The sequence below is a fragment of the Staurois parvus genome, unplaced genomic scaffold (genome assembly GCF_062004578.1).
Source record: "Staurois parvus isolate SC_StPar_1 unplaced genomic scaffold, SC_StPar_1.0 ptg000145l, whole genome shotgun sequence".
In the NCBI taxonomy this organism is placed as follows: Eukaryota; Metazoa; Chordata; class Amphibia; order Anura; family Ranidae; genus Staurois; species Staurois parvus.
In genome coordinates, this window is record NW_028317941.1 from 3,924,033 (window position 1) to 3,939,760 (window position 15,728).

General features: G+C 40.4%; 1 protein-coding gene across 9 annotated transcripts in view; it reads left to right on the forward strand.

Annotated features, from left to right (window-relative positions):
* Window positions 1-15,728, forward strand: part of ADGRB2 (adhesion G protein-coupled receptor B2) — a 603,867-nt gene that overhangs the window by 230,480 nt on the left and 357,659 nt on the right. For 8 of the 9 annotated variants that reach the window (XM_089673848.1, XM_089673852.1, XM_089673850.1 and 5 more), the window contains exon 2: window positions 1,379-1,478. The exons of the other annotated variant lie outside the window; for it this stretch is intronic. The gene's annotated coding sequence lies outside the window, so the exon portion shown is untranslated. The remainder of the gene's footprint in view (window positions 1-1,378; window positions 1,479-15,728) is intronic. 9 annotated transcript variants of the gene reach the window in all.

Here is a 15,728-nt window from a genome sequence, read left to right on the forward strand (position 1 = left end):
CATAATAAAATGCGCATATCATATCGTAAATCCTGATGTCATCAAAAGGGTCATCTATGGTAAGCCAGGAACAGGGTTGAATCTCTCTCAGGGTATTGTGGATCCTGGGGCTTTATATGATGATCAGGAAGACACCAGAGTTCCCCTTAAGGGATAGATGGGTGCAGCTCACAGGGTATATAGGAGGCTCCCTCTCTGGTGACTGGATACTTGGTATCTGAAAATTAATGCTCCCCAGGGGCGTTAGAGCAAAGATGCGCTCATAGTGTAGTAACTCAAGCAAGTTTAATGACCAATCTGGAACTCCCCTCAGACGAAGTGCGGGTGCACGAAACGCGCAAGGCGGAGCCAATAACACCGTGACGTCACGCTGTTGGAGCAACGTGGAGCTCCGGTGGCCATCTTTGAACGTGGATGGTTAGTCCTGTCAGATGTCTTTGCACTAACACCTATTTTACTGCACTTTGATGTCTATACCTGCATGCTTTTACTTGGATGTCTATACCTGTATGCTTTAACTTGGATGTCTTTTATTTATTTCATTAAACTTGCTTGAGTTACTACACTATGGGCGCATCTTTGCTCTAACTCCCCTGGGAAGCATTAATTTTCAGATACCAAGTATCCAGTCTCCAGACAGGGAGCCTCCTATATACCCTGTGAGCTGCACCCATCTATCCCTTAAGGGGAACTCTGGTGTCTTCCTGATCATCATATAAAGCCCCAGGATCCACAATACCCTGAGAGAGATTCAACCCTGTTCCTGGCTTACCATAGATGACCCTTTTGATGACATCAGGATTTACTAGATGACATGCGCATTTTATTATATTCTCCGGTGAGTGCGCATTTCTTCTATACCTGATTGCACAAGCACCGTATTGAAGAGATCGCAGGAGCATTCTGAGCACCTATAGTCACTTTATGAACATTTACATGATCTTTCAATTGATTTATGACATTTTCTTATTTGTACCTTTTATTGGGATTTATTAATCATTTATATTGTAAAGCACTGAGCAAACTGTTGGTGCTATATAAATCCTGTATAATAATAAAAACATTTTTTTAGTGCTGCACATATCTATTTATATTAGGTGACTGTGACTCAGAAGTTGCACTAGAGTGAACCATTACAATCACAATCACATTTTACTGAATGTTGACCATTCAAATCAATGCGACTCACAGTGATTTTGGTAAAATTTCCTGTGTTACTTTGGTGCAATTTATAGTGCAACTTGCCCCATAGAATATGCAAAAATGCAGCCAAGTAGCATTATTTTACCATTAAAGTGTAAAGTTTGTTTGGTTTGGATGGAGTAGGGAAAGATTAGAAACCCTGTCACTTTTTAATTGCTGTCTGTATCCCCTCTAGGTAATTTCACCCACTGTTACTGTTCCGTGGACCATTGTCACCCTTGCTGAGGCAGATTGGTAGGAAATCCAACATTTTACAGCTGTAACCATAAAAAGAGGTGAGGACAAATATTTCAATGGAAAGAATTTTTTTAGGTGACGTTGTCTAAAGGGGAACTCCCCACACTTTGTAGAGATTTCTTCTTCTAACTTCCAGTTGTATCTCTGGTTTTCACTCTTCCCCACTCTATTCTGAAACTAAAAAACAAACGTTTTGACTATAATACACTTTAAAGAGTAACTCCATTTTTGTTGAGAAAACACAATCCCCTCTGGGCGATCAATGTACATTGCAAGAATTTTAACACTTTGTTGCAGATACTTATCGGTTTCTGCTGTTTGTCCGGTGTGTACTGCTGCAATTACCAAACAGTTGTGCAAGCACAATCCTTTCACCACTCTTCTAAACATATAAATACTGAACATGCTGCTCTTATTTAAAGTGGAATTGAAGTTTGGTTGTAAGAAACATTGAGCAGGCAGGTTTTTATTGCAGAAGAGATATGCACTGTCTCATCTGCAATAAAATGCCCCTACCTGTCTTCCCTGCACTGTAAACTGAGCTGCACATGCACAGCTCAGCTAAACAGCACCAGGTCGGTCTCTGAGTGACGGAATGATGGCCTCCTGTCCATGAGCAGGAGTTACAACATCCTTCACCGTCCATTGAAAAGGCCTGAAGACTGGCACTCAGAAGGAGATGTCCACACTAGTGCAGGACCACTGGACAGGTACGTTTTAGGCCTTTAGTTCCACTTTAACAAAGGAATGCAAGTCCCTTTGTTAACCAGTTCCCAACCACGCTATACAGTGTGGACGGCTAGTTCTGTGAGGGCATCCATAGACATCCTCCAAGAAATATGCCCCCGTGTGCCCCCTGCGGCGCGCTCCAGGCGCAATCTGTGATTGCTGTGTCTTTAGTACATTGCTGATCATGGATTGAGGTAAAGGGACAATCAAAGCGGCCTTTTTCCATCTAATTAGCTGTGTCCATTCACAGCTGATCACAGTATAAGCAGGAAATGTCAGTTATCTGCAGTCGTCTCCTCATGAGCTGGTAAGCGGCATTCCTCAAAGGGGACATCTACACTAATCATCAGGGCACAGATCATCAGTGTCCTGATTCTCAGTGTAGTCCCATTAGTGGCTAATAATGCCCACCGGTGCTGGCTAATAGTGCCCAACAGTGCTGGCTAATAGTGCCCATCAGTGTTTTGTATCAGTGCCTGCTATTAGTGCTTTGTATCAGTGCCCCCTAGCAGTGCTTTGTATCATTTCCCATCAGTGCTGGCTGTCAGTGCCCATCAGTGATGCCTGTCAGTGCCTACCAGTGCCACATTTTGGTGCAGCCTCATCAGTGCCTCCTCATCAGTGCCCATCAGTGCAGCCTCATCAGTGCACATCAGTGCACCCTCATCAGTGCAGCCTCATCAGCACACATCAGTGAAGGAGAAAAATTACTTATCTACAAAAATTTATAACAGAAAAGTTTTTTTTTCCTAATTTTTGGGTCTTTTTTCGTTTGTTTAACAAAAAAAAAAACCCAGTGGTGATTAAATACCACCAAAAGAAAGCTCTATTTGTCTCAAACAAATTATAAAAATTTCATTTGGGTATAGTGTTGCATGACCGCGCAATTGTCATTCAAAGTGCAACAGTGCTAAAAGCTGAAAATTGGCCTGGGCAGGAAGGGGGTAAAAGTGCTCGGTATTGAAGTGGTTTTAATTAGGAGAGATCTGTTCTCTGTTCTGTGGCTGCAACAGATTCAGCACAGAGTACATGAGAGCTTGAGTTGCATATTTTGATCTTTCTGCCCATTCCCGCTCCCCCCCACATTTGACTCAAAGCGGGAGGAAGGAGGAGGGTAGTTAAAGTGATATTAAACCCAAAAGCAAATGTTTATTATATTTATTTTATTTCAGGTACTTATATAGCACCATCAATTTATGCAGCACTTTACATATATTGTACATTCACATCAGTCCCTAACCCACAAGGGGTGTACAATCTAAAGTCCCTAACTCACATTCATACATACACATACTAGGGACAATTTAGACAGGATCCAATTAACCTACCAGCATGTCTTTCGAGTGTGGGAGGAAACTGGAGTACCCGGAGGAAACCCACGCAGGCACAGGGAGAACATGCAAACTCCAGGCAGATGGTGCCGTGGCTGGGATTTGAACCAACAAACCTAGTACTGCCAGGCGGAAGTGCTAACCATTTAGCCACTGTGCTGCCCATCATTGCAGCTTGCCAATTTGTAGATGTGATGGCTGCATTGGTTTTCCTTTTAGGCTCTCTTTCCTTTATTTTCACCCAGTGATCCAGCCAGTAAGTCTGTTTTTCAACAGAACAAGCTGTCCTGCAGATGTAGCAGTTAGAGGGACAAGACATACGAACACTAAGAGGGGTGTTTATAGCACCAGTCTATGGAATTTCATATAGCAACCTCTGGCACTTAATTTCCTTCTGGCACTCGCACAACTAGCAGTCCCAAGCAAGGTCTTTACTCACAGTGTCCCAGGAGCTGTCTGTCACCCAACATACGCAAGTAGATGCTAAGTGAAGAAGATAGCCACATCCTTCTTCAGACTAGCACTTTATTGCAGTGCCCTCTAGCAAATGTAATCCTCTGGAAATCTTCTCCAGTCCCTCAGCCCAGCAGCTGATGAGGTCTAGACTGCAGTTTTCTTGTCTTAGTGGAGCTGCTCCAGAGGCAGCAACCCCAAAAAGACTGGAACCCTCCCTTGAGGGAAAAGAACACCCTGGTAAGGATTCTCAAACATTTATCACCTCCCCATCCACCTTCTGGACATTTCCTTCCAGGGATTGGCTAGGGCATAATAAATATTCAACTGACCATTTGAATCTCCCTGCTCTATGCCATAGAAACTCTTAGCTTAGGAAACCCTGAGCAGATCAGAACAAGCAATCACTCCACTCACTACAGTGCAGCAAAGAAAAACAAAAAGCAGTAATTTACCTAGCGGTCTAACTATAGCAGGTCACTACACAAAGGCGCCCCTGTACTCCATCTACATTGGAGGTACCCTAATACTGGCCATATCACTAAGGTAAAAATTGACGCAAAAAAGTCTACAAAAAGAAAACTAGTGCAGCCACCACATCTAATGAATGTTAATCTGCAATATGTTGCATTTTTGGTTTTGGTTTACATTTTGCTTTAATCCTGCAGGCTCTGCTCATGTAGTGTAATCACTGAAAGCTCAAATTCTGTATGAGAAGGTCACACTTGGCAGGAATAGGCAACAGTGTTCCATTTGGAAAACCTCTGTGTTCCCTTTGTTAATTAGGTACACTTAGCTGGTTTCTGCTTCACTCTGACATAGAAACTGGTGCATGTGGCGCAGATACACCTGAAACAAGTCTATCTGCCCTGCTAATGTGGAGAATGGCACTCCTGACAGTTTCCTTTGACATTATAATGAATCAAAAATTGTAATGTCTACTTCCCGTGACAAGTAGTTAACCCTTAAGGAATTTCTCTCCAAAAGTGAAATTCTATTTCAGAGGATGCCTAAAATCTTACTATTATCTTAGTGCAGACTTTTGGGAATATCAGTGAGATAATCACACAAGCAGGAAATTACAAACATTGTACAGAATGCCTCCAAATTGCCATTGGATTTTACAGAAATTTACAGAGGCTGACCTGTGTAGCAATTGTATATGCCATATTATTTTTTTTATTTGCTTATACTGTATATATACACCCGCTGGCCAGCAAATAAAAAAAAATGGCATATACAATTAATACACAAGTCAGCCTCTGTAGTTTTCTGTAAAATCCAATGGCAACCTGGAAGCGTTCTATACAATATTGATATATATATATATATATAGTGAGGATTGGAATCAAGGGTAGAGCTTTAAAGTACACCGCCACTCACTTTCTTGTCTTTAAGAGTTTGTTTTTGCCCAATTTTATTTAAAAGGAAGTTCCATAAATCCAACACCATAGATTTCCCTGACAGGGCTTTTCAGCATTTCACTCTTCCAAACACAGACTTTTAGTCTTTTGGCTTATACATACAATCCTGCTGCTCTGGCCTTCCACTTCAGGCTTATGTCTATCTCCTGCAGAATCTTTTCTAAATGGCTCTTTCAGGCACACAACTAGCAGCCCCTTGCTGCTCTGGCTCCTGGGCAACAACCTCCTGTCTGGGGGGAACCCAGAACCATGGCTAGGCCAATATAAAAAGGCCTGCACACACCTGTGCAATTAATGTGCTGGGGGTTTTGAAAACATGGAACCAGGATTGAAGATTTCATTTCTCCCAAATCACTTAGAAATCTCTAGGCTCCAGGTCCCAAAACGGACTTTATGAACCAACGAGGAAACTGAAAAACCAGTTTCCTCGCATTAAGCAAACCGCCTGGAGTCCTTCAACCTGTTTAGTTGAGAATCCTGGGTTATAGCCTTGATTTAGACCCTGGCAGGATACCGCACTGCCACTATATACTGTATATACAGACACTATATTACCAAAAGTATTGGGACACCCCTCCAAATCATTGGATTCAGGTGTTCCAATCACCTCCATGACCACAGGTGTATACAATCAAGCACCTAGGCATACAAACTGCTTCTATAAACATTTGTGAAAGAATGGATCGCTCAAAGGAGCTCAGTGAATTCAAGCATTACACCATGATAGGTTGCCACCTGTGCAATAAGTCCATCCGTGAAATTTCCTTGCTACTAAACATTCTATGGTCAACTGTTAGTGGTATTATAACAAAGTGGAAGCAACTGGGAACAACAGCAACTCAGCCACAAAGTGGTAGGCCACGTAAAATGACGGAGCGGGGTCAGTGTATGCTGAAGCGCACAGTGCGTAGAAGTCACCAACTGTCTACAGAGTCAATAGTTAAAGACCTCCAAACTTCATGTGGCCTTCAGATTAGCACAACAACAATGCGTAGAGAGCTTCATAGAATGGGTTTCCATGGCTGAGCAGCTGCATTCAAACCTTACATCACCAAGTGCAAAGCAAAGCGTCGGATGCTGTTGTGGAAAGCACACCTCCACTGGACTCTAGAGCAGTGGAGACTTTTGTGGAGTGATGAAACACGCTTCTCTGTCTGGCAATCTGATGGACGTGTCTGAGTTTGGCGGTTGCCAGGAGAACGGTACTTGCCTGACTGCATTGTGTCAAGTGTAAAGTTTGATGGAGGGGGGGATTATTGTATGGGGTTGTTTTTCAGGGGTTGGGCTGGGCCCCTTAGTTCCAGTGAAGGGAACTCTTAAGATGTCAGCATTCCAAGACATTTTGGACAATTTCATGCTCCCAACTTGTGGGAACAGTTTGGAGATGGCCCATTTCTGTTCCAACATGACTGTGCACCAGTGCACAAAGCAAGGCCCTTACCTCAACCCAACAGAACACCTTTGGGATGAATTAAAGCAAAGACTGCGAGCCAGGCCTTCTCGTCTGACATCAGTGCCTGACCTCACAAATGAGCTTCTGGAAGAATGGTCAAACTTTCCCATAGACACACTCCTAAACCTTGTGGACAGCCTTCCCAGAAGAGTTGAAGCTGTTATAGGTGCAAAGGGTGGGCCAACTCAATATTGAACCCTACAAACTAAGACTACCAATAAAGCTCATGTGCATGTAAAGGCAGGCGTCCCAATACTTTTGGCAATATAGCTTATATATATATATATATATATATATATGTTTTTTTGTTTTTGTTTTTTTTTATTGGAAGTGGAGTTACCCTTTATGTTTCCCAACAGGGATTACCACAGTCTAAAACATTTGATGTGTCACTTAGTAAAGTGTATAAGTGTACAATAATAAGTGTATTAGTGCACAATGTTGTGCAAGTAAACACACATAATATAGTTCACATAAGGGTCACACAACTATGTTGTCATTGGATATACTTTACACCATATACTGAAAGTAATTTGGTAATTATATATAATCCATATACAATTTACACTGTTTGTATATAAAAGGAGGTAAGCCATATTATTGTTATGTCACTAAAAACATATTATCCATTTTCACCACAATCTCAGTTGTCACCTTGACAAGCAGCATGACTCCTGAGCTATTGGTATGCATGAAGCTGCTCAGCAGGTAGCTCTCATCCAGAGCCCACAATCTGAACATTTAAGTCGTGCTAAGAAAAAATGGAATGTTATACGTCAATATCTGCATTGGGACATATGCACTGACATGGGCCAATCCAAAGATAGGAAATTACAGAATTGTGCATTATGCACTCATTGTTATGTACATTTCTATATCGAATACACATCATACTGCCTGGTAAACATATGCTGATTATACTGCAGCTTTTCGAAAAATCTTACATAACCATTATCCATCATTCACAAATTGTGTAGAACGGATGCATAGATACAGAACATTGCTGTATTCTGATCGGTGCAAATCAGTTCTGATTATTTTTAATGGGGCTATTGGACTTTGCCTTACTATATAGATACATTTAGAAATCATTTGCCTGTATTTATTCTCTAGAGGTTATAGTTAAAAAAGCCTGTTTGTCAAGGATTTGGTTTAACAAGGTATTAAGTAAATTCCACCAATTCACAGGCCACCCACTGGCATTTTGATTTAGAATGTGATGGATCTCTGTTATAAATATCCTTTTTCATCTCAATGGATGTTTAGTCGTATTTAGATCTGGTGATTGACAGTACAAAAATTTACCAGTTCAAAACTCTTTTTTATCTACATCAGAAATGGCAAACTTGTGAATTTTAGACAACATGGGTCTTCTGATATCTTAAAACAGAACTAAACAAATCGATTTAACTCATTCCCAAAACAGTTACCTGCAAGACATACCGTGAATGATAACTGTCACGGTTGCTTGTTCTCTCAAGTGAACCTTCAAGCCATTAAGTGGCTGGTATCATAACTGATCACATGTACAGCATGATGGCAACTGCAGATTTAACAGAGGTTAGGATGGCTCCTTATTTGACTGTAAAGGACGGGGGGGGGGGTTAGTTTCACTTTAAGGCCCTGGCTAGTCTATTCCATACAAATGAATCTCTTGCCACCCATGTAATAAACAGAAAAAAGGAAGGAGAGAAAAGTGCCACTACTTAAGTGTAGCATTTAAAACACATTGGTGAACTGAAAAACAATAAATATGCACTCACATTTAAAGGACTTTAAAAGGCATATCAATAAGTCTCCAGCAGGAGGCGACCTTACAGGTCAATCATGAGCAAACCCCTCTATATGGATGTGGTGTAAAGTGCTTGGAACCAGAAAGCTGACCAGGGAGACACCAGGAAGAGCCAGTAGAAGCAGCAGACTGAGGGTGTACATCACATGGATGAGAACCACTGTGGAAAGCAGGGAAGTGTTGTAGGCCCACAATATGGCCATGATGATATCATGTGTATTGTCGATGGGGGGGGCCCACTCCAAAATACATAACCACGCCCATCACATATGCATTCTTTGGTAGCAGAGGTTTTGTGTTGAGAACGAGTTCACTGCATGTTCCTAGCACAGAAACTGAGCCGTCAATGACAATAGTCTAGTAATGATCAGAGCTGGCAGGACCGACTCCAGATCCTGTGACCACTCTGACAGCCAATCACAGTGATTACATGATCAGGCAGACCCAGGCATAATAGCCCAGTTAAAGGGATGCCGGGGTTGATTGGAAAGGGTTTGTGATTGTGCTTTCTTACATTAATATGTACAGGAATATTGCCAAAAAAGGTTTTCTTGTTCTTCTGTGAAACACTGGGTCAAAGCTGAAAAATTATTTTACTGTAGATGAGTACATCAATCCACTGGGATTAAGATCTGACCCAGATCAAGTTGATATGTGTATAGAATCTAGACAGATTAAGCATAGAAACACAGTCCAGGTGCGTTCCGGATGCCTATCTGCATGCTCATTCTTTATGTATTTTTGGCACGTTCTGATGCGTTTGTGACGTATTCCGGTTTGTTTTTGAAGCTTTCCAATTAATTTCCCCCCCTCTCTTTTTCGTCAATTTAGGGACATGTGTGTTCCAGTGTGTTTTTGGTGCATTTTGATGTGTTCCTGTGCATTTTGTGTGCATTTTACCGCTTTCACTGCAGTTCTGTGCAGGAAAAATGCCGCATGTTCTGCTTTTTTTCTGCAACTGGAACGCACTGGAACTGCAAGCACTGATGTGAACTATAATCTTGACAATCATATAACCTACTTTTTGTGCGTTTCAGAGAAGAAAAGCACACTGAAACTCATGTAGTGTGAACTGGCCCTTATTGTTTTTTGTTATTTTATTTGTGCGTATTGCTGGTACAGGGACATTTTACACATTCTCTATGTAAGAAAATACAATATTACCAAATGGTTTAAATATGATTAGAATAAGAGAGATTGCTGTGCTCCTTTAATCAGGAGATGGTACATTCTGGACTGTTCTGTTCAGCAGTGTAACAGAGTGCTTATTGGCCAAAAGTCTGAGCCAGTCACCATTTCTGTGGTTTAGGTGAGAGGACTCTTGTAATGTCAGCTGGGGAGTGGGTTGAACTGGCCTGAAGAGAGTAAACACCTTTCTGGATTTCTGGTGTACTACATTAACTGCTTAGGGGATATGATCCTCTTTCTCAAGCCTGATCTCTGTAGCCTGTTGTTGACAATATCCAAATGACATACTGGAACAGCTTTTTCTTCAGAGCAGAGACAGTTTTGAAAACATTTAGAAAAGACATACTCAACCTGTGTCCCATGGGCCAAATGTGGCCCACCAAGCTTTCTGATGTGGCGCACAACCTCAAACCTATGGCAACCCGCACAGCCTCCTTTGGGGCATGCAGAAAGTATTATTATTATACAGGATTTATATAGCGCCAACAGTTTGCTTAGTGCTTTACAATATAATGGGAGACAATACAGCAACAATACAGTTCAATACAAGAGGGATTTGAGGGCCTGATCCTTGGAGATAGTAGCCCAAGAAAGAGCAACCTCTTCAAAGTGTAGTAAGTATAAAATCAGTTTATTTATTTTAATTAATGTACATACATAAGTAAAGTAAAAAACAGAATATTACCAAATCAAGTCAATGTTTCCAACCAACAAGATGGGCCATGTGTTTCCAGTCAACAAGACGGTCTATCTTGTTGGTTGGAAACATGCTGTTTTTTATTCTACTTATGTACCTGCATTACTTAAAATAAATAGGTTGATTTTATACTTACTACACTATGAAGAGGTTTCTCTTTATTGGGCTGCTATCTACGGAGGTTGTTCCTGCCCCTTAGGTTGCACTATTTTGGAAGATAGTTCTGAAGAAGAGATCTGTAGGGAGTCTTGTTCTGCTGATGTTCCTATTTACCACTGTGCATTTTGACCATTCCTTTTAGTGGGTCAATACTTTCCTGTATGAGGGTGTGAGTTTGGGTTGGTGAAGGCTTTCCCTCCCTCAAAAAAATTTGTATAACAACTTTTTGAGGCTCTGCGGTCAGACATCTATTCCAGTTGAAGTGTACCATTTGCTCTATGAATGGGACTACTTCTATTTGAGTATTGAATTTATCATTTATCGCTGCAACTCTTACCTTATATGCTTTATATTGTACTTTGCAATATGGTGCCAGCTGCTGTTTTCCTTTTTATTTTTAGTTTATATAAACATTTAAAAGTTTTAACCCAAGAGCTATTATATATAGTGTTCAATTTCTATCTTTCGTATGTGTCTCCTGTTATTACACACTCATAAGACACTTTGGTTAAACTGATGGACTACAGAATTTGCATCCAAAAAGAATCTGATCCATACGGCCTTTGATGGACATCTCTTCAGATCTACTCTTGATACCATTATTAAGGATGCTAATGGTGGCAAGAGCACCCATATTCTTCAGCAGAAGAATCCTAAGAATCTGGGTGCAATGTTTTCACCCTCTTTAAACAACTTTATATTTCTCCACTCCTGCACCCTCCATGTCGAGGCCTTCCAAGCTTGACTTTCAGTCTACCCTCATGGTCTAGCATTCAAAGCCTTCCAAGTTCTTCAAAAAGCCTTTCTTGGCAAGGAAATCCCCTATTTTGCAACGTTAGTCTTTTTAAACAGCATAAATCCCAGATGCCTGTGTGAAGGAGATGGTTTTCCAAGGCTGGAAAATTGGAGGTTCGCTACCTGGCACCTCTTTCAGTTTTTCACTCGCAGATTAGCAGATCTCCATTGAACTCTCTCGGGCCTTCTGGGCCAAGGTCTCATTGTCTTAGTTGCACAAAATTTTCAAGAATTTTACTTTACCCTATTTACTAGGGTTGCACCAATACTGGTATTGGTACCAATACTAAGCATTTGCAGAAGTACTTGTACTCGTGCAAATGCTCCAATACCTGAAAACGATACCTTTGTGGTGTAATTTTTTGCCCATAAAAAATGAATGGGCTCAAATTCCACTGCAAAGAATCATATATGATTTGAACATGACTGTGGTGCGATTCCTGTCTGAATCACATGTGGTTTCCCTGCTGGTACAGTGTAATTTGAGCTATATAAAATGAATGGCTCAAATTGCACTGCAAATCACACCGCACCCGCAGGGAAACTGCATGCGATTTGAACAGGAATCGCACTGCATTCCTGTTCAAATCTCATCTTTCTTTGCAGTGTAATTTGAGCCAATTAATTTTGTATGAACTCAAATCACACGATTCAGTACCGTTGAGTACTTGACCGAAAGTATCAGTACTCATACTCACCGGTAAAAACACAGTATCAGTGCAACCCTACTGTTCACAAACCCCAAACCATTGCTGCCATCTAATCTTATTTTGTCATGTTCTCTGAATAAACCAGGTAAATGTGGTGGTTTCATCTGATGACAGTTTTGCCCATGAGGTCTTTAAGGCAGCTGTTTGATCTTCAGGCAGACCCTAGTTTTATGTTGTTTTCCTGGGAGTGTTATATTTATTTGCTGTCATGTGCACCCTACCGGTTGGACTGCTTTTGAATGTCCTGAAGGTAAAAAAAAGTCTGTGTCCTTCAATAAATGAGAAAGAAAATAGGATTGTAGTCACTGTAAAATCCTTGGATTATGCAGTAACCTGGAGTCCATTAAAGTACACAGGTCCTGTAAGTGGCAGTTATAATAAAGGGTAAAGACATCCTCCTGTGTCACTCAAAGAGCGCCAAGAAAAGCATTTTACTGTGAGTTCAAAAATCCTATTTTGTCACCTTGAATTATTTTGGTGTTAGTGTGTCTAGAGTTAGAATCCAGCAAGCTTTCCCAACCTAAGATATTGATTTTATCAAATATACCTAGTTGGGATTATTGAGTTACCATCTTTTGTCTCAGTTTGTTCTACACATTCAAGAATGCATCCACACCCTTTTTATGCTTTTAAAGAAGATTTGTACATGCATATGTATGTGAGCATCTTAGCGTATGCACATGCGTGCTCAGCTTCTCGATGCCCAGCCAGGCAATGGTAAAGGCAAGCCTCATCACTCAACTCTGCCCATCGCAAGGATTGGCTACATCACCCATAACTTATGGGAAACTAGAAGCTGATTGGCAGGGTCCATCTACCCGCCCTCCATTCAGGTGGACTGATTATTTGGGGGTTGTAATTTACTACCAAGTGGTTCAGCTGTGCACAGAATTGGCACATTCTGGACGCTCACAACTTTACACACTACTGGCGGCCTGTTATTCAGATCTATCATAGATATGACATGGTGTGTGGTCAGATGAATACATGTACAAATGTATTTAAAAGACTACAATACATGTCTTTCATCAATGTTTTCTCTTTCTCAAGTGAATTTATAGCTAGTGTTGGCCTTACAGATGGCAGTTTTGTAATTCTATTGGCCATAAACTACTGTTTGTGGGGGTGTAACATGATTGTTCAAGCCAAGCATCAGATGGAACATTGTACTGTGCAAAAAAATCCTGTTGGCTTGTCCCTTTGTCCGCCTGTGCATGCAGTATTTGGCACACAGAGGTGACACTCTCTAGAAAAGTATGTAAGTCAGTGACTATATGTTTCAGTTCAGTATTTCCTTCTAAATCTAAAATTTAAATGTTTACATTTTAAAATTTTAATTTAAATGTTGTATTTTCATAGTCTTCACAAACCACATTCAAAATACATATATTCGGGCAAAATTAGCAAAGGGACAGCAATGCCATTACATACATCCTTATTGGTTTTCTGGAATGATGAATTATATCACATTTAAAAATGGTATAAAGCAGTAGTGGTTAAATTTTTTTATAAGGGGAAACCTCAAGTACTGCCTTTGACACCACCAAAGAGCCGCACATAATATTCCCTGAATGTAATGCTACAGAAAGCTGTCAAAGACATCAGACATGTAACAGGAGATGGTCAGAGCTTGTAAACATGCTATAAACGTTGGATATAGGGGACAGGCTAAGGAGCCATATAGACTGGAAACACATTACATCTGACTGCATGCTGGGCACCCGTGGTGTAAAGAGTAGCATTATTTTAAAATGCAAGTGCATTTAGATAATGGATAATCGCAGCTTGTCCATGATCACCCTAAAATTTGGTGTAACATTTTCTATGCTTGATTTAGAGGTTTCCTTTCTGGGTAGGGAGCGGGGCCTTAAATAATAAAATGCCACATGTAATCTACTTTTTGATAAACCCATTGCATAAGATATAAAATGCTTCATATCATATCATCTCTGTCTCTTTTGTCATTTTCATATCTGGAACCAGGTGAGTGATAAAATATCTAAGATCTGGTGAAGCATCTGTCTCAGCATCTTTCAGATATACAAACACTCAAGCAAGCTGTAAGATAAAATAAGGGGATACAAGTAGATGGAAAAATGCATCATTTTTCATTTTGTATGATTGGATTGGAATATAGTTGATTCAACTTGGAGAAGGCTGGTAAATAAAAGCAACAAAACACCTATAACTCAATTATTTTAGTAACAGATACCGATAATTTTCTGTTTGCTCATGGGAGTACAATATAACACTGACAGCTTCTACTGCAGAAAACAATCTTGACTCTCAGCTATGAAGCTGGCATTTATGGGCCAATACATCATATCCAGCAACAAGGCATTTAAGCCACAAAATGTCATTTTCAGTTTGTGTCCCCTAATGTCACTGACTTAGGGAGCAGTCCCATTATTAGTGGTGAAATGTCGTAGGTTTGTTCAGGGCTAGGTAGACTCTGGCAGCTGTTGTTTTAATGGTACATGTCAGCTGCAGCTTGTCATTACCTTGTTCCATTCTGCCTTGCACACACATAAACATTAAGTTCAAGGTCCATACAAACAGGCAGTCAAAGCCTTTTCACCTGCAGAGCACTTAAAAAGCCTATCCGAAAGAAGGACCACTGATGAAGAATGTACACCACTCAACTTTGTAGTTTTGTCATATCTTTTATTTAATCAGAACCACTGCCATTAATTATTGTAGTTGCCATTAAATTAAAGACTTGGATATCCAGGATTTTTTATAGAGTTTATTACGTAGCCCATGTAACAGAAAAAAAATATTTACAAAAACCAATATCTGGTACCAATTGTTTCTACACCATTTGTTTATATATTTATTCCATGAGTAACAGAGAAGAGGTATTTATGTCAATGACTGGATGAATACTAACTAACAGCCTAAGGATTTGTACATAATGATATTTAGATAGTGAGATTTACAAACGTATATCCACTGGATGTAGTTCAGTAAACAAATCCTTGTATTTAATATTTTCATTTAGGATTTAAGGCAGAACTCCAGCCAAAAATATGAAGACAAAAATGAATTGCCTATTAAAATATATAATATACAAGCAGCTTTTGTGGAAATATTCATTTTCAATGTGTAGCTGTCCCCTGCAGTACCTATTTTCTGCCACAAGATGCCCACAATCTGATGATCAGCATCATTTAACCCACGTCCTCTGAGCCCACATTGTCCTGGATTAGCCACTACCTGTGACTGGACAGTTAAAGCAGAAGCAGCATAGTCATGAGCTCATCTCTCTGTAAGTCTGCTTTCTCCTCTTATAACCATGTGTCCTACCTGACACATGAAATGATTGACTCCTTCTGCTGCTTTCCTCCCTTACTCCAGTACTGTTGAACAAGGAGTGCTAGAAGCTGATCAAATTCAGCTACTTACACTGCTTGCATAAAAAAATGGATATAATTTAATGATTACAGAGCTGCATTCATATGTGGCTTTAAAGTTATATTAAAGCTTTGGTTTTTTTTTTATTAAAATAACAAACATGGTTTGTTCTGTGCAATGGCATTGCACAGAGCAGGCCTGAT